Raw genomic sequence first — 22,550 nt, 5'->3', positions numbered from 1 at the left:
TTAAGGTAGTTACCAACAAAGCAACAGAAATTGAAATGGACACGATAATCAAAGCTCTCACTTAGCAAGCTTCAAAGTGAGACAAACTATTTGATTATAAACTGTAAAAAAATTGTGTACATAGTAGGGTATAAGTGAAGGCTTAAAATGGTGTGGAAGTCTGCCACAGACACGAAGCAATGCATCGTTGTTATAAGTAAGTGATAATTTCATTCACGATGAAGATAAAAAGTGTTAAACGTGCAGATAGGCCGACGGACAATGATAGTCCGGTTGTGTAACCGAAGGCGGTGATGTGATTACGTGCAGTGCATCGGAAACCAAGTGTGTTAGCTGCTTTGCAAAGTGCGAGCACTAGCCTACCTTAAAATCTTCAAAATCGGCTGGAAAATGTGGAGACAGAGATGGTTTCAATGGAGCCTCTGTCCCTGGTAATCCTCGTCCCTCCTCATCAGCCTCAGCAAACCACAAAATACCACAACACCATCGACGCAACGTGTTCACTGCGTGCGCGGAAAAGCTGAAGTACCGCGTGGAGGCTAGTGAGCGCCTCGAGTTGCGATTCAGCTCTAACAATCAGCCTGTGTCAACGTACATCGACGCAACAAACGCGTTAAATTTAAAGTGATGTACTAGCACAGCACTCCCGTTGCAGTTCGACGAAACGGACTTTCCATGAAAGCCGCTCCCAAAATAAAAGACTTTTATATGAGTTCACAACATATCACATACTATGCTAATGTTATATCCCGTGGATGAAATGTGAACAGCCAAACCACACGCGAATAGTGACAAAGTCAAATTCCTATGAATCCCAAGTCCTAAAATTAGATTTAAGCTTTGTTTTTAGACTAATGGGTATTTATATTTCTTTTGTTACATGTAACGTGTGTACGTAACGTGCGAGTGAGACTCGCCCGCCAGAGTTGATGAAAAGTTTTCTACTCGGAGACCGCAAAGTAGCGATCCAACTTCTCAAGGCATAAGCTTCACCTGGAGAAGAATCAAATTTTAACTTACCTGTCAATACACAAACAAGGAAAGCGTAAAAATCGACAACTAGTGAGCAATGGAAAATGGACACGTGTGAGAAATTCCATGTGTGAGAATTATATGTGTATAAAAATGGACACGTGTGAGAAATTCCATGTGTGAGAATTATGTGCGTATAAAAAGATGAATCCTATGTGTTTTCTTTGAGGAGCAAAGAGCCTATGAGCTCTGGACAATAACTTGAGGCCTCAAAGATGGTCGGTATGAACTCTGTAAAATAAGGACTGTAATGAGTATAATGTATAATGTCCATTGTAAACTTCGTAGATTTACTGTCTTAGTTTTTAAATTTTTTTGTGTATCTTTACCTTAAGAACTGTCTTTGTCTATGAATGAGAGATCACCATATTTGTGTAATCCTAATAATCAAATGACAGGAATACTGTGTTTGATCAATGTAAATCTGTAAAGTACTCAATCCCATAATGTTAACGGCGACATGTGAATCTTGGTAATCTCCTTGATTTCCAAGATTCCCATGGAAGGCAATGTAACATTATGTGATTGTCTTATCATTTTAAATCATTCACTAATCGAGCAGTCGCTCGGCAACAGCTACAGTTAGCAAATAATGTTGCGAGAATGTAAAAGGTGAACGACCTGTGACGTAACTTGTTTATTGTCGAAGCGCCGTCAGAGATGCAGTGAGTTACTGACTTTGAAAACCGCGGCGCGAAAAACGGACAGAAGAAGAACACTTTTACACATTTTTTTTTGGAGGTACGAGATATTCTCGATGAACACTTACTCATTCTTCTCTTGTCTCTTGTGTCGGACGCGCATGTTTTGCCGCCGTATTATTATCGTTAAAAATAATATTGTTTTAGTGAAAAGTGAATGTGTAATACTAAAAGTGCCTAGCAGTAGATTTATTGTGCGACGTGTATGTGAAAACGTCGAAGGAATTGTTTTCATTAAGAGAAGTGCCAGTCAAAACGACATCCATGTTAAATCCTTCATTGCAGTGTAAGTTCGTCTATTAATTGCCATAAATTCAGACTTAAATGGAACTGGTGTATGGACTATTTATTTAATATAGAATCTATGTCTCACTCCTTCATGAAGTTATTTAATTTTCTTTATGTTTCTGCCAAATAGAAAGTTCACAGTCACGAATTCTTTCGTCGAGTTCGGACGGAAGTTGCATGCGGCGAAATACTTTCTCCGCGCCATATTCTACTGGTAAATGCATGATAAACTACGGTCCCTTAGGAAATTCATGTTGAGCTATCCAAAATAATTATATTTTGAATAGGCATTTACTCTCCTATGCAATGCAACTTCCGACTGATCAGACGACGAACGGGGACATTTATAACTGTATGTTTATGTATACACATTACGTAAACATATCGTTATAATACATGCGGACGTGCATTGTCCTGTTGGAACAGCAAGTTCCCTTGCCGGTCTAGGAATGGTAGAACGATGGGTTCGATGACGGTTTGGATGTACCGTGCACTATTCAGTGTCCCCTCGACGATCACCAGTGGTGTACGGCCAGTGTAGGAGATCGCTCCCCACACCATGATGCCGGGTGTTGGCCCTGTGTGCCTCGGTTGTATGCAGTCCTGATTGTGGCGCTCACCAGCACGGCGCCAAACACGCATACGACCATCATTGGCACCAAGGCAGAAGCGACTCTCATCGCTGAAGACGACACGTCTCCATTAGTCCCTCCATTCACGCCTGTCGCGACACCACTGGAGGCGGGCTGCACGATGTTGGGGCGTGAGCGGAAGACGGCCTAACGGTGTGCGGGACCGTAGCCCAGCTTCATGGAGACGGTTGCGAATGGTCCTCGCCGATACCCCAGGAGCAACAGTGTCCCTAATTTGCTGGGAAGTGGCGGTGCGGTCCCCTACGGCACTGCGTAGGATCCTACGGTCTTGGCGTGCATCCGTGCGTCGCTGCGGTCCGGTCCCAGGTCGATGGGCACGTGCACCTTCCGCCGACCACTGGCGACAACATCGATGTACTGTGGAGACCTCACGCCCCACGTGTTGAGCAATTCGGCGGTACGTCCACCCGGCCTCCCGCATGCCCACTATACGCCCTCGCTCAAAGTCCGTCAACTGCACATACGGTTCACGTCCACGCTGTCGCGGCATGCTACCAGTGTTAAAGACTGCGATGGAGCTCCGTATGCCACGGCAAACTGGCTGACACTGACGGCGGCGGTGCACAAATGCTGCGCAGCTAGCGCCATTCGACGGCCAACACCGCGGTTCCTGGTGTGTCCGCTGTGCCGTGCGTGTGATCATTGCTTGTACAGCCCTCTCGGGACGTATGGCAGCTAAACGTGTCACTGTTGGAGGACGCATTACTGAAACAGGAGATCCATGATACATGGCAGCGTTGTCTTCGGATGCAATCCAGATATCCAACACGCATCTTGTGGTGGCTACAGTCTGCGAAACCGCAGATAAAAAAATGCATCGCACGATATGGTCGCATGAAAGCGTACTGGCGAAAACGCACCTTGGAGTATCACTCTTTGCCTCCGCGAACTATATGATGACCCCATGGGATTAGTAGCAAACAGCTCTAGAATAAAACGCACTAAAGCAAGAATAATGGCGTTGGTACGACAATCACTAGAGGGGAAAAAAGTTCGATCGCGTCCTCCGATTGAACTGACGCAGGAGAATACGTCTGTATATCACGTGATACGGGAAGCCAAGAGAGGTAAACAAAAGTTAATCTTCACTCTCAGTGATGAATAAGGGAACGAATACGATCAACAAGTCACAGTAAAAAACTACGTGGTGCAACATTATACAGATTTTTACTCTGCATCGGCGACTGATGCGACGGCAAGTGAGCCGCTTTTATCCAACATTCAATCCACTGTCCACCCGACTGACAACGCCGACCTTGTAGCCCACATAACTGAGGAAGAACTATGTGCCATAATCAAAGATTCGCCTACAAAGAAATCTGCTGGTTTAGATGGCCTACCCATAGAATTTTATGCTTGTTTTTGGCACATCATAGGACCGGAATTCACCAAAATATTCAATGAATTATTGGGAGACGTGCAGATGCCATCTCAGTGCACCGTAGGAATGATTATACTGATCCCCAAAAAACCACGTAGCACTACGCTGAAGGATTTTCGATCACTAACACTGCTAAATTCCGACTATAAAATCTTCACCCGACTAATAAACTGTAGACTGAAGACGGTACTGCCGAAAGTACTTGGCCCTTATCAAATGAGTGCTGTCCCAGGGAGATCAATGTCGAATGCATTATGTGAATATAGAGACATAATATATTTGTCGTGACTATGTAAATGCAATATTGGTCTCATGTTTTTAGACTTCGATAAGGCTTTGGACCGCATCAACCACCACTTTCTACTAACTGTAATGCAACGGATGGGATTCAGTGCTCATTTTATTCAGATCATACGCAAATGTATAGTCGGCACTCCCTCTCGAATCAAAATTAATGGTCAGCTAAGTTCACCAGTCCCGATCAAGCAATCAGTGAGACAAGGCTGCCCCCTTTCTATGGCACTATACGCAATCGCCGTAGAACCGTTACTGTTAAACCTGCATCACAGGTTACTAGGTCTACAGGTGTTGGGTACAAAAACCGTGTGTCACGCTTATGCTGATGACGTCAGTGTAGTAGTTAACACGCACTCAGAAATGGAAGTCGTTCAACAAATAATCCACACTTACGCCACTTCTTCCGGAGCCAAACTCAATGAACAAAAGTCGAAAATTTTACTTGTCGGACCCCATTAGGAGACCATTCAAAGAACATGGCTACAAAGGACAGAGAAGACGAACTACTTAGGTATGATTCTAATGGCCGACCCAAGAGAGAAGACAGTAGCCAACTGGGACATAAACTACATATATTCAGGGCTACTCTCCGTGAGCACAAAACTAGAACGCTCAATCGGATACAGAGAGCTCTATTGATTAACAGTTATGCGCTAAGCAAAATATATCACATCGCAGCAGTGTTACCAGTACCCAAGGATACAGCGCAAAAGCTTTTAGCTGCAGCGTATTGGTTCATATAGAGCGGAAACATCTTTAAAGCCACCATGCCAACCATAGTGTTAACCCGCGCCACTGGTGGTTTGGGCCTCAAAGACATCAAGAACCAATGCACTGCAGTTTATATGGACCGAATCCGCAAAATACTGCAGTCACCCCATCCGACAATTACGAAAACGTTATTCAACAGGTTAGCCCCAACGAGCAAAAAGGCCCCGGTCGATGTTGGTCGCATCAGCGCTCAACTCGAACACGTCCGGACTTACTACCTGGAAATGAGCTATATTCAAGATATTTCACAGCTGCTTAACACCAGAAGGACCTGTTACTACCTTACGAGACACCATAGGCAAAACCCAATGGAAGCGAAATATCCAGCGGTCAACTGGAGTAACGTCTGGAAAAACATTAACAATCCCATCCCCCACTCCAAAGTAGTGTCCACGTGGTATGACATTATAAACGAGAAGGTGCCCACAGGTGAAAAGCTGCACAATATTAAAATGAAGCGGAGTCCGTACTGCGACCATTACCATACTATAGATACCTTGGCACACATTCTCATCTGCCGAGACCAATTCCACATATGGAACTGGACTAGAAAAAAACTCGCAGTAATTACTAGAACCACAGACTCTGCTATAACACTTAAAGATGTACTTCAACGAGACTGGCATTTCTTTCCTGCAGCAAAGCACAATAGCTATACTTGGATTAACGGCCAGTTTGCATATTTTGCAGTTACGAATACACATGCGATTATAGACGAGTACATACAGTATATATTGGAAGAGCACCACAACCTTAAAACGAGTCGGAAATACAAAGCTTTGTTTAAAAATTTCTTACTTCACACTTTGCCATAATGAAGCGGTAATTCTTTTGGTTGGTGCACAACACTACAGCGAGTCGATATTAATTTTGCTTCATTATAATTAAGTTGGCATTCATTTATTTATTTGTTTTTATAGTACGGGAAGTCAAAATGCCTCAGGAAAACTAATTTTGCCAGAAGCCGTAACATAAAACAAATCAGAAGTGCTTGATTGATTTCGTGTTCTTCTGTCTTACGGGTATCGGACAGTTTGTCACGGAAAGAAGATTTATTCAGTTTCTTTACATATTATTAAAAAATAGAAATAAAATAATTAGGTTAAGTTAGGGTGAAAGTGGCGGTGACAAAAGATTGTTCTTTTTATTTTTATTTTTTATTTATTTATTTTTTTAATTTTAGGTTAGATAGGATTTTGGGGGTGATATGGGTGATAGGGGCCTACGCCTGAAGTCGAAGAGGTCCGGAAAAAAAAGAAAAAAAAAGATGGCTAGAGCGTCTGCCATGTAAGCAGGAGATCCCGAGTTCGAGTCCCGGTCGGGGCACACATTTTCATCTGTCCCCGTTGACGTATGTCAACGCCTGCAAACAGATAAGGGTGTTCATTTCATTGTAAAAACAGATCTATTGCTTTCGCATCAAAAGTGTTATCCAAATCTCAGTGTAACTACTCACAAATTGAAAACGAGGCATTGGCTTTTGTGTATGGTGTCACCAAATTCCACCACTATTTATATGGCAGAGAATTCTACTTGGTATCGCATCACAAGCCTTTGCAGTCTTTGTTTCTTCCGAGGAAACCGGTTCCTGTACGAACTGTCCAAAAATTGCAGAGTTGGGCTTTCTTGTTGTCTCAATACCAGTAAGAGATTGTGTATCGTCAGACAGCTAAACATGGTAATGGGCACGTGCTTTCACGTCTTCCAATTGGCCCTGACACAGACTTTGACGCTTCTACTGCATCTTTTTATCACATTCATGTTCAAGACTCTGAATTGCTTCAGTCTTTCCGCTGAACTATAAGAAAATTGCACAGGCCACAGAAGCTGACCCAGATTTGAACATTTTGCTCAATTATATCCGCAAATCTTGGACTCAGTCCTTGAATAGCCTAAAGAACTCTCTAGTGTGCCGATACTTTGCACTTCGGTGTAGCCTCCTGTACACAAAGGTCATTCCTGTTCAAAATGACAATGGACAGTCACGCGTATTGATCCCTGAAGTTTTGCAAAAACAAATGTTGCAGTTACTTTATCAAGGACACTGGGGCATTTTTCGTACGAAACAGTTAGCGCGTCGACACTGTACTTGGTGGGGCATGGACGCCCACATAGAACAGATGACGTCACCATGTCACACATGAGCGGAAAATCAGTCCGCTCCGCCACAAGAGTTATCTGTTTGGCCCAAGTTGCAATCACCATAGCAACGTGCGCACATAGACTTTGTGGGACCTTTTTGGTACACTCGCTGGTTAACTGTGGTTGACTTTGCTGTGCCAGTGAACTCAACGAAATGACGTAGCACAATTAAGGTGTTTGTCATCGATGTTTTGCCTAGAAGGTTTAACTGAAGTAATAGTGTCAGACAACGGACCTGAGTTCACGTCACATGAATTTCACTCATTCTGTGAACACAATGGCATACAGCATCTAACTAGTGCACCGTACCATGCACAGTCAAACGGCGAAGAGGAACGTTTTGTCAGAACATTGAAGCAGCAATGGCCGAACTTCGCTCCGCACACACCATGGATCAAGCATTGCCACTGTTTCTCGCCTAGTATCGTTCGAACCCGCGAGGTGGACCATCGCCGGCGCAATTGCTTCACGGCTGCCGCCATCGCACGCTGCTCCACCCTCCTCAACATCCGGCGCGCAGGAAGGCCGCAGGCATCGCTTCGCGCCGCATGATATTGTCTTTTACAGTGTTTTAGCGGCAGCAGACGGTGGGCGCGAGAGAGGTCGTCCGTCGACAAGGTGCTTGCATGTATCTTGTTTCAGCTCCAGATGGTTTGCAGCGCCGTCATCAAAATCAACTTCGCCACTGTCACGTACACAATGCCCATTCTTTCAGTCTGACTTCCCCCCAGAGTCACGGGTCCAGAGGACAGCTCGGTCGCAGCAGCCGCAAGAGGGTGTCAACAGGACACCACGGGATGACCCGATGGAGACAGAGCCTTCTACTCCTCCGCCTCCTCTCGTCCTACCCATGGCAGCTGTCGCAGCCTTCTTCATCTGGTTCATGGCAGCAGGGGGTGGTCGCGTACCTTTCTGGTCTTCTTCCGGGGAACGTTTCCGCCAGAGCGCAGGCCGGATGGCGGGGAACGGCCGGAAGCTGGTCGTCCCCTGCAGCTGCAGCTTTCGGCCCATCAGAGCGTTCACCTTCTTGCATCCCCCACCGTTGTTGTACTCCATACACGACGACAGTCCGTCGCTTTGGGGAAGAGGAACTTTCCGGCGTAGCCACAAACGCCGGAACGAAGAGACGGCATGCAAGAGCAGAGGAAGCTGTGAAGAAATGGCGGCCAATGGTGCGCGGAATCGGACCACGCCGCTCAAGGCGAGTCCCCTGCGGCAAGGGCATATAAACGCAGCTCCGGCCAGCGTCGACTGCTTACAAGGGAACCTCCCTATCGCACCCCTCTCAGATTTAGTTATAAGTTGGCACAGTGGATAGGCCTTGAAAAACTGAACACAGATAAATCGAGAAAACAGGAAGAAGTTGTGTGGAAGTATGAAAAAAATAAGCAAAATATACAAACTGACTAGTCCACGGGCAAAACAGGCATCATCAAGGATAGTGTGAGCACAGCGGCGATGTGGTCCCGTGGTTAGCATGAGCAGCTGAGGAACGAGAGGTCCTTTGTTCAAGTTTTCCCTCGAGTGACAAGTTTAATTTTTATATAATCAACTTCCCTCTCCAAAATTCCAGGGCATGTTCAGATCTGCTTGGACATATGCGTGATTTGACGGTGTACACACGGAGAAATCTGAAAACGTTAAAAACAAATGTTTTGACAGAGCACAGGGAAAACTGTGCGACTGTGAAACTGTTGCATTCATTTGTTGCAGTTTATGTGACAAACTCTTATGTTTTCATCACTTTTTTGGGAGTGATTATCACATCCACAAGAAAACCTAAATTGGTCAAGGTAGAAGCATCATTTTACCCATTCGCCAAGTGTACAAGTTAGGTTGGTCGAAAACATATTCCTGTCATGGGACGCACATGCCGTCACCAGAGTCGTATAGAATATATCAGACGTGTCTCCCTGTGGAGGAATCGGTTGACCTATGACCTTGCGATCAAATGTTTTCGGTTTCCATTGGAGAGGCACGTCCTTTCGTCTACTAATCGCACGGTTTTGCGGTGCGGTCGCAAAAGACAGACACTAAATTTAATACAGTGGACAGAGACGTCAATGAACGAACGGACAGATCATAACTTGACGAAATTAAAGAAAGTAAACTTTTCACTCGAGGGAGGACCTGAACCTAGAACCTCTCGTTCCGCAGCTGCTCACGCTAACCACGGGACCACGGCGTTCCTGAGCTCACGCTGTCCTTGAAGTTGCCTATGTTGCATATGGACTACTCAGTTTGTACATTTTGCTTATTTTTTCTCGTAGTTCTACATAACTTCCTGTTTTCTCGATTGATCTGTGTTTAGTTTTTCAAGGCCTATCCACTGTGCCAACTTATAATTAAATCTGAGGGGGGTTCGATGGGGAGGTTCCCTTGTTAGATCGGCCTAGTCTGCAAAGTGTTTAGTGCTTCTCTATCAGACGGTACTGTTTTCAGGCGCCTCTCGCTAGCGACATTTGCTATACTCAATTTGCTTTCTGGAAATAAGCCCTAGGCTGTGGCTAAGCTATGTCTGCGCAATATCCTTTCTTGCAGGGGTGCTAGTTCTGCAAGGTTCACAGGAGAGCTTCTGTGAACTTTGGAAAGTAGGAGACGAGGTACTGGCGTAAGTAAAGCTGTGAGGACGGGGCGTGAGTCGTGCTTGGGTAGCTCAGATGGTAGAGCACTTCCCCGCGAAAGGCAGAGTTCCGGAGTTCGAGTCTCGGTCCGGGATACAGTTTTAATCTGCAAGGTAGTCTCATATCAGCGCACACTCCGCTGCAGAGTGGAAATCATTCTGGGAACTGCAGTATCAGTTCGCAATATGAGCCTACGTATGAGTGTCACATTACACCGTCTCTGACTTGGACGAAAAAGGTGTCGTCACGCCGTTATGTCCTCTCCTGAGGCCCGATGACTTACATCCTCTCACGATGATATCTCGCCTGTGTTATAGGTCAGTCTTCATTCGCTGAGTATTACCATTGCGCCAGGGAAGTACCTCTAAATACCTGTTGAAAAATGGGATCACGATACTATCGCATGCGAGGGTAACACATGAGGATGAAGGATTTCTGTGACATTCCGCTGTGTCGTCGAAGTTCTATAACTGTCAGCCATTACCTAATGTCATACACCAAAACTCCCCACGCCAAGACGCCAGGAGTTCTTTGCTGGTTTACGGATGTGAAAGAGCTACAACATGATATTACTTAAGACCTCCGCGCTAATAAACCGTGGTCGATGTACAAAACTTTCTCCTAATTTTTCTCAAAGGCTTATCTCCACACAGAGGCGTGATAATGCGTTGTTTTCTATATGACACTCATCTCAGCGAATTTTTTTTTTCGGGACCACCCTCTTTGGAAAGATGTTCTGCTAAGGCTGATTTATCCATTTCTCCCAGGAGACAATTCTCTTGTGTTGAACCAGACGGGTGTTTCTTCTTTTGTGGTGCTTATATAAACTAGTCCACAACTAAGAGGAATTTTATGCAGCCGAAGGATGTCGCATAAGTTTTGCAGATCTTAAATAGACATTCTTTTATCTAATTTATAAGAAACTATCAGCCTCGACTGCGGTAGTGAAACCAATATTTGCCTAGGTTTCAGCCCAAATAATTGGGCCTTCTTCAGAAGATATACCTGAATCTATAATTTGCCTAAGAGGGCGTGGCCTAGAAATAAAACTAAAACAGCCTGAAAAGACCATTCCCTCTTAGACAAATTATAGACTGAGGTATATCTTCTGAAGAAGGCTCAATTATTTGGTCTGAAACCTAGGTAAAGGTTGATTTCATTACCACAATCGAGGGTAAGAGTTTCTCAAAGATTGCTGACTGGGCTGCAATGTTGAAAGTACAAAAATTCTTTTTTCTTCTTGGTGGGTATGAAGATAGTTTCCACACCATACCTGCTCAACACATTTTCAATGAGATCTGTAATCCTACTGATGAACGGAAGGAAAACCTTTCTTAGCTGCGGGACCTGCATGGAGTGTGTTCTTTCGAAGAAACAGACACCACGCAGCCATATAATTGATAAGCCTCTTTGGAAATGGATCCACTTTCTTCAGTGCAAATCCAGGAAAGTCGTCCGACATTCAGTGGGAATCTGTGAGTAGCGAACGGGAGCATAATGGACAGGGACTGCGGGTAGGTGGCGCCCGGTGGGAGTGTGGATCCGCCCTGAGGCGTGTCGAGATAATCCGTGCAGTGGCGTTACCGCTGTGTCCCGCAGGGCGCACCGACCGAGGTGGCGCAGTGGTCAGCACATTGGACTTGCATTCGGAAGGACAGCGGTTCAAACCTACATCCGGCCATCCTGGTTTAGGTTTTGCACCAGCCTAGTAAGTAGGAGGTCCCGGGTTCGAATCCGCGTCCTGTACATATTTTCGCTTGTCGCCGCTGATTCCGCTTAATGTTCCGCTGCAGCCGACAGCAGTGATCCCCCTTTCCATTTATATGAGAGTGTTTCACAGCAGAGCGAAGAAACAAACTCCATGGATTCATTTAAATGATAACCTTTTGCTTGGGCGACGAAAGAATGAGGGTCGACGAGGAGCGACGGCTGCTTAAAGGAAAAGATTACACATCGCATTGGAAAAGTGTGGAATAGGTATGGTGTGGAAACTACCTTTAGAACCACCTAGAAGATAAAGGAATGTTTAAGATCGGCAACCGATATACTACATCCTTTGGCTGCACCGGGTGTATATAAGATTCGTTGTAGTTGTGGTCTGATTTACATAGATATAAAAAACAGTGTTAACACCCGTGTGGTTGAATGCAAGAGGAATTGCTGCCTGGGAGATATGGATAAGTCGACAGCAGCGGAACACCTTTACCAAGAGGGAGGTCATGAAATACAATTCTCTGAGAATTGTCATATCGAAAACAACGCCTCATCATGGCCCTGTGTGGAGAGGCCTTAGTGAAAAAAATGGTTCAAATAGCTCTGAGCACTATGGGACTTAACATCGGACGATATCAGTCCCCTAGAACTTAGAACTACTCAAAGTTAACTAACCTAAGGACATCCCACACATCCGTGCCCGAGGCAGGATTCGAATCTGCGACGGTAGCAGTAGCGTGGTTCCGGACTGAAGCGCCTAGAACCTCTCGACCAGCGTGGCCGGCTATAGAGAAAAGTTAGGAGAAAGTTTTATGCATCGACCACGGCTTATTAGCTCCTGTGTGTTGAGAAGCTATGAGCTTTATAAACAACATAATAATTTCAACAGAATACAGGATGGTGTTAAATTAGATAAAATTTAGGTGTCAACATTTCAGTGTAAGAATGTCGTTCGATAACTTTCAGTCGAGAATGTTGGCACTACCAGAGATAAACGACGTCAAATGGAGGACTTTGCTGCCCTCCACATTGTCCATATATTCGGCGCTGCAGTTGGCTACTTTACCTTTGAAGACGTTTCCCGCAGCCGGAAAGGAAACCTTAGGAGAGAGTATTATACATCAACTGCGGGCTACTAGTCCGCACGTTTCAGGGGATGTCAGTACCAGCCATGCAAGCTTACACTGTATGAAGTTCAAATGCTTAAAGCACAGGATGTTGTTCCTCACTTGTGATGATGACACGCGGCCGACCGGAATGTAGAAAACGACCTTCTATGCAGTTCAGTATCGGTCCAGTGTCAAATCGGACTGCCCCACAAATATGGTTACTGCACGATTTGACCGAAGGACCAAATTGAGACTGACAACGGGCCTCATTTCAGACTATTTCAAGTGTTAATAAGGGTGTTTCCGTGACCTTCACAGAGATCATTCAACGTCTGAAGCTCCGTACATATCCCACCTGGGCTGGTATCAACAATGAGAACGAACTGCACTCTGGGGCCGTCCAGCCTGTCACAGAGAACTGTAATTGCATTTACAAATCCACCGCTAGTATTTACGTTGCGAATTTGCACGGAAATCAGATCGTGTCTTCGCTTTCTTTGTCAGGCAGTGTAATACGTAAACTCCGCCTGTGACTGGAAGAGGAAAGAGCGCTTAAATTCCCGAAGAGGCCTGCGCGAAGCTTACACAGATGTAACAGTTTGTCCCATTTAATCGACAACGTTGTCCAACGTTATGTCCAGACTAGGCTCCTAGGCTGTACTATGTTCGTGAAGTTACTACCCTCTTTCGCTCAATTCATGAAAACCTATCGTTCATTTTAGGAAAAATTTGCTTCTATGAAATGCTTATAATGTGACAATATTACCTGTGATCAAGTTTAATTTCTTTAAACTTGTCACGTGTCAGGTTTGGAAAAGTACTGCTGCCTCAGGAAATATTAGGTTTAAATACGATACACGTCTTTCGATTTCTCCGGCCTTAGAAGAGACCTATCAAGCTTATATTTTACATGTTTCCATTCATCATTATATGTGGAAACATTGGTTCAAATGGCTCTGAGCACTATGCGACTTAACTTCTGAGGTCATCAGTCGCCTACAACTTAGAACTTATTAAACCTAACTAACCTAAGGACATCACACACATTCATGCCCGAGGCAGGATTCGAACCTGCGACCGTAGCGGTCTCTTGGTTCCAGACTGTAGCGCCTAGAACCGCACGGCCACTACGGCCGGCTGTAAACATTGGTATACCGTATCCGCAACTTTACAACCAAGTAATTAAGGCTTCCCACGATAAATCTGTTCATAAAATAATATTTGGCACACTAATATCATTCGGGCCAACTAACCTCACGGTGCAAGTTGACACACTACTTGGAGCAAGATGGTCCACACGTTTTTATCATTTAATTTAGTTACGATGTTGGATATTTAACTGAAACTATATCGATTGTAATATTCACAGTCTTTTTTAATAAAATATGTTATACATTTATGACAAAAATTACAATTATAAATCGTGTTATCGATCTCATAACAACAGTTTGACAAAGAAGAATGTCCAACATTATTATTAGTTTTCGTCTGAATGCCGATGATGGCTCTGCCACTGCGCTCGAGCAATACGCTCTCCGTTCTATCTCAAAAATCAGGTATTTGATAAACAAATTTTATTTTTTACTGTTAGTCCAGTTAAGCGACACTGTAGTCAGAATCACACGCCATAATGAATGACGTCATAGCAAAGTTTTCAAAATGTTAGTTGAGCGGAACGAAATGCAGGGAGAGAACCTGTACACTAAAGTACCCAACCGATCTGACAGCGTAGAACCTGCGTGTACATGACGTATCTGGTGTAACGGTGGCGTACACGCCAACGTGGCACCAGAGTTACACCGACGTAACACCGGTGTCAAGCTGGCATCACTGCGATGTCACATCGGCGTTGCGTTAAGGCAACGTCGTCATTCACTGCTGAGATCCACAGTTAATTTAGTGCTCAAAAATATATGAATTATTCATCGATCAGATGCTTTAGTGAGAATTAGAGTTAAATAACTGGCGAGGTGAGATGCTTTGAGATTAGAAGGTGTCAGCGAAAAAGAGAATCGTGGTAGGTATTACCGAAAGTACTGGTTTTCATTTGTTAATAAACACAATTAGCAGTAAAGTACTGGACATTTTCTGTAAGCAATCCGCAAATATTCGCAGCAAGTACGAGACTGTGTAATGCACATACTTTAAATATTCGGGAGGTGTTGATATGCATTAGTGATCGCGTATTTTAGACTATTGTCTCAGCCTGTCCCGATACACACATTTGTGTTGAAAGCACAGCTTTTTAAAACTAGCTGCAGATGTACATTCCGTTTATAGTGTGTAAATGGTTCAAATGGCTCTGAGCACTATGGGACTTAACTTCTGTGATCATCAGTCCTAACTAACCTAAGGATATCACACACATCCATGCCCGAGGCAGGATTTGAACCTGCGACCGTAGCGGTCACTCGGTTCCAGACTGAAGCACCTAGAACCGCACGGCCACACAGGCCGGCTTGTGTGTAAACTAGTACTGTTTCGGTCCTATCCTCAGTTGAGTGGTACCAGTACACTACTCTTTATATTTTCAGTACTAGTTTACCGACTCCTTTATGAAATTTTGAGTGCGATTTGCGAATATTCTACTCAAAAATGGTGGGCAATATTGCCATAATTAATGGCTTTCCTATCTAGTAGCAAAGTATGTGCATACTTCTGTAAGACGTCGCAAATATTGAGACTGCACAGCAAACATGTCCCTAGAATTCTCTTCTGTGTCGATCACCTTGATTGTAAAATTGGCAATTTGGTAGGACGACAAATCTGGTAACTGATATATTGACTGTATAACTGGTACACCGAGAGGACGCTAAATCTAGAAACTGGTAAAATGGCTTGTAAAATGGGCAGTTTGGTAGGACCCCAAATTCTGAAATCGGTAAACTGACTGTATAACTGTCAAATTGTTTGCCAAATCAGAAATTGGTAAAACTGGCAATTTTGTAGGACGCCAAATCGGAAATTGTCAAAACTAGTAGAATAACCAAAATGTAGATGTACGAAACAAAAACGAATTCGTGGACTTTTGAATAAGTTTATTCTTACAGATTTGCACTTACTGCAAAAAATATTTGAGTGATGGTCGCCCAACAGTGGGCTTGGAAGCGTCTCCAGAGGTGGTGCGGCGTCTCCGCCCGTGAAGCTTGAAGGCGCTTGCTGTGCCCGTTGAAATGAGCCTATTTTTGATCTCACACTGAAGCGTCTGCTAGTATGAAACCTGGCCCAGCGCTGGCCCAACGCGGTGTACTGTGGCAGTGCCGGAATGCAAGGGGGAGTGAGCTTCCTCGTTGCAGGCTTTCTTGTGGTAATACTTAGTGGATTAAAAGTACGCCGGCCGGAGTGGCCGAGCGGTTCTAGGCGCTACAGTCTGGAACCGCGCGACCGCTACGGTCGCAGGTTCGAATCCTGCCTCGGGCATGGATGTTTGTGATGTCCTAGGTTAGTTAGGTTTAAGTAGTTTTAAGTTCTAGGGGACTTATGACCTCAGCAGTTGAGTCCCATAGTGCTCAGAGCCATTTGAACCGTTTTTGATTAAGTGTACGATACATCGAAAGAGTACTTGGAGGTGCTTGTGTACTGGCTGTGGAAGCGTGCAGGGCCCACCTAGGTTAACCTGGCCAGGAGCAAGTGAATTTGATTAGAGATTCTTTTGGAAATTTGTGGTAAGTTCCTATGGGACCAAACAGCCGATGTCATCGGTCCCTATGCTTTCACACTACTACATCTAACTTAAACTAACTTACACTAAGAACAACACACACACACCCATGGCCGAGGGAAGACTCGAACCTCCTCCGACGGGGGGAAGCCGCGCGTACCGTGCCAAAGCGCTCAAGACCGCGTGGTTACCCCTCGCGACTTGATTAGAAACTTTCTGAATACTTACCTACGACTTTCGAGTGTTTTGGGAGGTATGCTTGTGGCTGCGCGAGTTTGTTGGGCTCCTTATTACAGCAAGTTTAAGCGGGGACCGTTGCAGATATTTTTTTGCCTTACTTTTGTGACACAGCAAAACTGAGAAATGGAATTTGCTGTCAATTTGTTTGTCGCTTAAAAATTTACGAGTTAAATTATTTATCTTTATGTTTAATGACTCCTTTAAATTTACTCTACCTTGCTTTGTGAATTCCTGTCAATAAGATTGCCGGATCCGTACCCAAGATCTTCAGAATGTTATTGTTGAGGATCTTTGCTAGCCTTTTTCCCGACTTCAATTTATTCTACCTTGCTTTGTGAATTCCTGTGAATAAGATTGCCGGATCTGTACCCAAGATCTTCAGAATGTTATTGTTGAGGATCTTTGCTAGCCTTTTTCCCGACTTCAATTTATTCTACCTTGCTTTGTGAATTCCTGTGAATAAGATTGCCGGATCCGTACCCAAGATCTTCAGAATGTTATTGTTGAGGATCTTTGCTAGCCTTTTTCCCGACTTTAAGTAAACTTCTTTATGGTTTTGACAAGGTTCTTGGATCATTACAAGTATCTAGTTTACCTATTTGATCTGTATAAAATAAGTTTATTCTTCATATTAACGTGTTTTGAGGACAATTGTTTCTTTTTGTTGTAGTAATTACCACACTGTACTATTCGTTGCACGTATTACCGATGTTTCCAGCTATTTTTACTTTGTTCTTCATTGGGGTTCACTTGAAACTGTAAAGAGCGGCTTGTGGACGATGTAGTATGCCCAGCGGCTACGTGAAATTAGATGGAAATTGTATTGGAAGTCACATCCAGTGCTGGTGGCCAGTGCCGACTTCTTGCATTATTAGCTTATTTTGAAGGACCCGTTTGGTTCGTTTAGCATCTTCAAATTAGCGTGTATTTTTTACCAATTACTTGGGTTATTTGAGCAGGTAATTAAATTAACGCAGTCCTGACCTAAATGAATGAAATTTTCACCTCGTTGTAAACGATCTTCATATGATTGCCTGTCACTCCCGCTGCCCTCTGCTTGCTCTCTACCTTCCAGTGGTAGCAGAGCGTGGTTTCAATCCTCTGATCTCTGGGTTGTGGGCCAGCACGCTTCCAAGGGTCTGCAGCTTGGTTTTCTGATCTTGGTATATGTTTCACGGAAAGCCGGAAAGCGAGAATGGGCACGGCCCATTGCGTAATTCACCCACTTTTCCGCGGCCGAACAAGCACACAGCTCAACACCTGATAGTCTGTTTCTAGTAAATATTCAACAATTTCTAAACAGATTTTGAATTTGTCTGCCGGCCGCGGTGGCCGTGTGGTTCTAGGCGCTCCACTCCGGAGCCGCGCTGTTGCTACGGCCGCAGGTTCGAATCCTGCCTCGGGCATGGGTGTATGTGATGTCCTTAGGTTAGTTAGGTTTAAGTAGTTCTAAGTTCTAGGGGACTGATGACCACAGCAGTTGAGTCCCATAGTGCTCAAAGCCATTTGAACCATTTTTTTTTTTTTTGAATTTGTCTAACACGAACAAGACCGCCAACGCCTGCAATTCATATACCAAACACTTAATTAAGTTGCGGGCACTAGAAGCTTATCCATCCTGTCACTTGTCACCTTCTTGCTGCTGAAGGAAGCTGGAATGTGAGGCATCCGTTTGAGTTACGAAAAGGCGCTCAAAATCCGGGATGGCCAGTTTGGGAGAATTACTCACGGCGGCTCCGAGAGCATCAAACAAACTCGTGCAGCCTCAGACATGCTTCGCAGAACACACAAATGGGCAAATGGTCACAGAGGCGCTCACCAAATTCACTTGCTCTTTTTATCGGTCAGGGTTAAATAAGGTGGACCCTGCACACTTCCACAGCCAGTGCGCCAGTGAATCCAACGAGAGCTTGCAACCGATCGTGTCACTTAGCCCGCTGCGTGCTGAAGTAAGCAAGTCTCCAAACAACACGCTCGATTCGTCTAATAGTTCGGCAGCGCCACAGTGCGGCATGTTTGGCCAGGATTCACTCTTGCATATGATCCAATGTGAAGCCGGAAACACACTCCGTTTAGTGAGGACGGAAAGTACCTTCACGTTTCGCAGGCAGACAATCCGCGCCCTCTCAGGAGGCCCTCCCGAACCCGTTGCTGTGCGACTAGCATAAAAAAAGACACAAAGGAATTAAACCCATCTCTCCTGATTAATAGGCAAATCCTGACACAGTGGTCGGCACATCCGCACGGACTACCCGAGCACACTTCTCGTCAGACCCACAGTTCTCAACTTATACCACGCTGCTGATGTTCTGTAGTGCGCCTACTCATTAGCCTCATTACTCGCGTCATCTTTACGATTCCCGTAAGAGTTGGAGACTGGTTTGCATCTACGCTGAAGGGATCTTTGGCCGTCATCGCCGTATGTATGTGGCGTCTGTTCGAAAGAACAGACACCACATAAATGTGTACGGCACATAGAACTTCCAGAGAACGATATCGATATGAGCCGGCACAGCTCGCTGTTCACACATCGTCCGTAACTGGTTTTGTGAGCACGAGGATGATATAGCTCATCTCCCATGGCCATCACAATCACCCAACCTCAATATAATTGAGCCTTTGTTATCTACTGTGCAGACAAGTGCGCGTTATCGTTATCCACCACTAAAACCGGACCTTTGTCACCCACATCATCGTTGCCTGAACTTGCCACTATTTCGCAGAAAGAATGGATACAAGACTCCCTAGAAAACCAAACAGGACCTTTGAATGCCAAACAATTTCCTACAGCATATTACGCATGGTAATGTGTTGTGATTTTACAGTGTTATACTTTAGTCTAGCCTCCTGTATTTCTTACTAAAATTAGTATCAGTCTGCGGACTTTTCCTCTCGCCCTGCTAAACGTCTTCATTTTGGTGATGCGCTGTGGTACAGGCAAATGCACTTTGACTTTGCAAAGCGCGGACAGGAACTGCACAGTTTGCGGTGCAGCGCTTCGCCTACATTCGTATGCAAATAGCCCCTCAGCCAGCGCTCTCGCTGTATTCATCTCACAGCAGGCAAGTTCGCCGGTATTGTGTAAGCCCTTCTCCTGCGTATAACGAACGCGACGGCAGCGGTGCACGGGCAGAGCGGAATAGAAAAGATACCGTCAGCGCTTAGGGCGTATGGCATACCCGTCAGGGAAAACTATTGTAGATTTTCTCATTCAGGAGATTTTGTTTGTGTACGCTGCAAGCGTATTTCGTTTGTATTCATTTTCGTTTGTGAAGTACTGGATCTGGGGGAATGAAACATTTAGCCAATGGGAAAAGATAAGTGTTTCCTCAGCCACACGTATAAAGCCATAAACTGTAATATAACATCTGATTTCACATAAAATGATGAATTAACATAAAACAGAAATTGGACGAATATGTGATTCAATGTAGAGGGAGAAGCGCCTAACTTTTTTTTTTCACTTTAAGCTACTTCTAAACCCTTAAGGAATTTTCTGATCTGTTTTCACCTGAATAAACAGTGAACGGAGACTAAAGAAACAGCGTTTTCGTTAACAGTCGGGATGCTGGCATCAGCACTTTTAACCCTCTATTGCAAGCTGTTGCCATTTGCAACAAACCGTAAATTTAAATATACTTTTAGAGAAACCACTCGTACATGCGTGATGTTGCTGCCTGGCAACACACAGTCTTCTTGCATCGGGCCAGATGGACTTTAGCGTCGTTATGTTGGCAGAAACAGATGAAACTAATCTCTGCTGAAGGTCGAATGTTCGTAAACATACGCGGAAGCAGCTGAACGAGTGAATTATTTCTGCCACTTAGATCACATCTACTTAGATTTTTAATATATTTAAATTAATGCTTATTGATAGCACAGATTATTTCTAATTGTAATAAAAATTGTAATAAAAATGAAGAAGTGAGAGTCACGATATAAATGAGGCGCTGGCTGCGACGGAAATCGGTCACATTGTTTCCGACAAAGATTGCGATTGTGAATGAGACGGGCGCAACGCGACAGCGAGAGCTAAAGGTCAAAAGTTGATGACCTCTCTCCAGCGTGAATTTTACACCATGAAGGACCATAGAATTAAGGGTTCAGTTATTATTCCAAGTTTACAGCGTGTGCATATCATATGTAGTGTCGTGTCACGTCACACGTGCTATACGCTTCTCAATTTGCGCCTAGCCTTAGACCGCGAGGCCAGCCGGGCGGGTCAAGGCAAAGGGTGCCCATCATATGGTGTCAATTCGTCCCGCCCCACCACAGTCGCCACTCGCCCCTACCCATATAGAGCCCAGCAAGTCCATAACGAATAATTTTACTTGTAATCATTGAAACTGGCAGAAGATTACCTTGCAATTCGAGACCATAACGCTAATGTCAAATAGGTGTTCTGTTTCTTAATCGCCCGGTGGACACAGGAACGCAATAAATAACAAACCGGCACAATCAAAAAGATGGTATTGTTCTCATTTTTCTTGTTTTTGTGCGATTTAAAATTTTCCTGTCAAGAGTCCCACGAAATGATATGCAAGAAAAATAATGTTCTTAGTGAAGGGGGTTCAAATGAGAAATATTAGTAGTTAAATACCTATTGTTGTCATTTGTTTATAAGTCTAATTGAAATGACCTTTGTTGAACATAGTTTCACTTTTTGACGAAGGAGAACGTACATTGTTTATTTTTCTTACTGTTGAACGTTTAGTTTATTCTGACATAAGATTATATTACGAAGAAGACAGCAACTATGAAGACAGAACTTCTTTGCTATCATAACTACCAAATTAGAAAGATGTTTACGAATATTTTTTGAAGCACGTAAGAGACTGGTCTTGCAAGAGACTGACTGTATTTGATTATTAAGAGCTGGCTTTTTCTATTTAAAATAGGTAGTCTGGGCTTAAGGGTCAAAAGGTCCAGCTAAACATAAAGCCATGTCAGGCTTTTCTGTTTTCGGACCTGGAAACCATGCACGCCATACGGCAACAGGTACGCTATTGTCTCTGCAATGCTGTACCGATTCTTATGTCGTGTGCCTCTTGCTAGTTCCTAACTGTAGACGTTATCAAAATAGTGCTGGCTGCTTTTCCCAATTTCTATACTGAACCAATATCTCAAAGTAATGGGAATTTTATAAGCAAACATCACTCTTTTATTAAAAATGTCTCATTTAAAAACCAAAAATTTTAGCAGTGCTGCTGTGGCAAATTGATAATAGTTTTATTAACAGTTTACTAGTAAAAAAATTACAATACCTTTATAGCCGAGACCAATTAAATTCGGAAGAATACCGGTTATTCTGAACTGCAATACCAGTACCGGTTTTAGCTGCTCTATTTTTCCCTTCCATACTTCAAGTACCCCAGCTGGTGAACGCGTGTGTCCGCCCTACCGACATAGACGTCCAGCTGGGCAGTGTTTGACTGTAATCCATCAGTCACCTCGAAAGCGAGAGTCCGCACATTCCAACACTGTAGGAGTCAGGGCTGTTTGTGCGGCGGACAGTTTTGCACGACCTTGTTGCGATGACGACAGACGCCTCGCCCAACGATTCACCATGGTTAAGATCACTGCCAGGTCTCTGTAGGTACTGCGCAAGCGCCTATAAATATCAGTGATGCTCTGATTTTCCTCGAAAAGAAAATGAGTGAAATTTGTCCACTTGGAACGCACCTCAATTACAGACGCCATTTTGGCGGCTAGGTAAAGCGCCTCCATCAATCGCAACGTCGTGAAGCTATAGGGGCTGAAGTGACAATATTCCACAACGACACACAACAAATTCCGCATTTTTTGAACCGAAATTGGCCAAGAAAAAATTTGTTGCATTACTTAATAGGACATCCCTCGTACTTTTCATTCTCTGTCCCACATGTTACACAGGGTTGTTCACGCTCAGGTCGAATATTGAGTCACAATCTCTTCAGTC

The sequence above is a fragment of the Schistocerca cancellata genome, chromosome 3 (genome assembly GCF_023864275.1).
Source record: "Schistocerca cancellata isolate TAMUIC-IGC-003103 chromosome 3, iqSchCanc2.1, whole genome shotgun sequence".
NCBI classification, from domain to species: Eukaryota; Metazoa; Arthropoda; class Insecta; order Orthoptera; family Acrididae; genus Schistocerca; species Schistocerca cancellata.
This window is presented reverse-complemented; position numbering follows the sequence as displayed.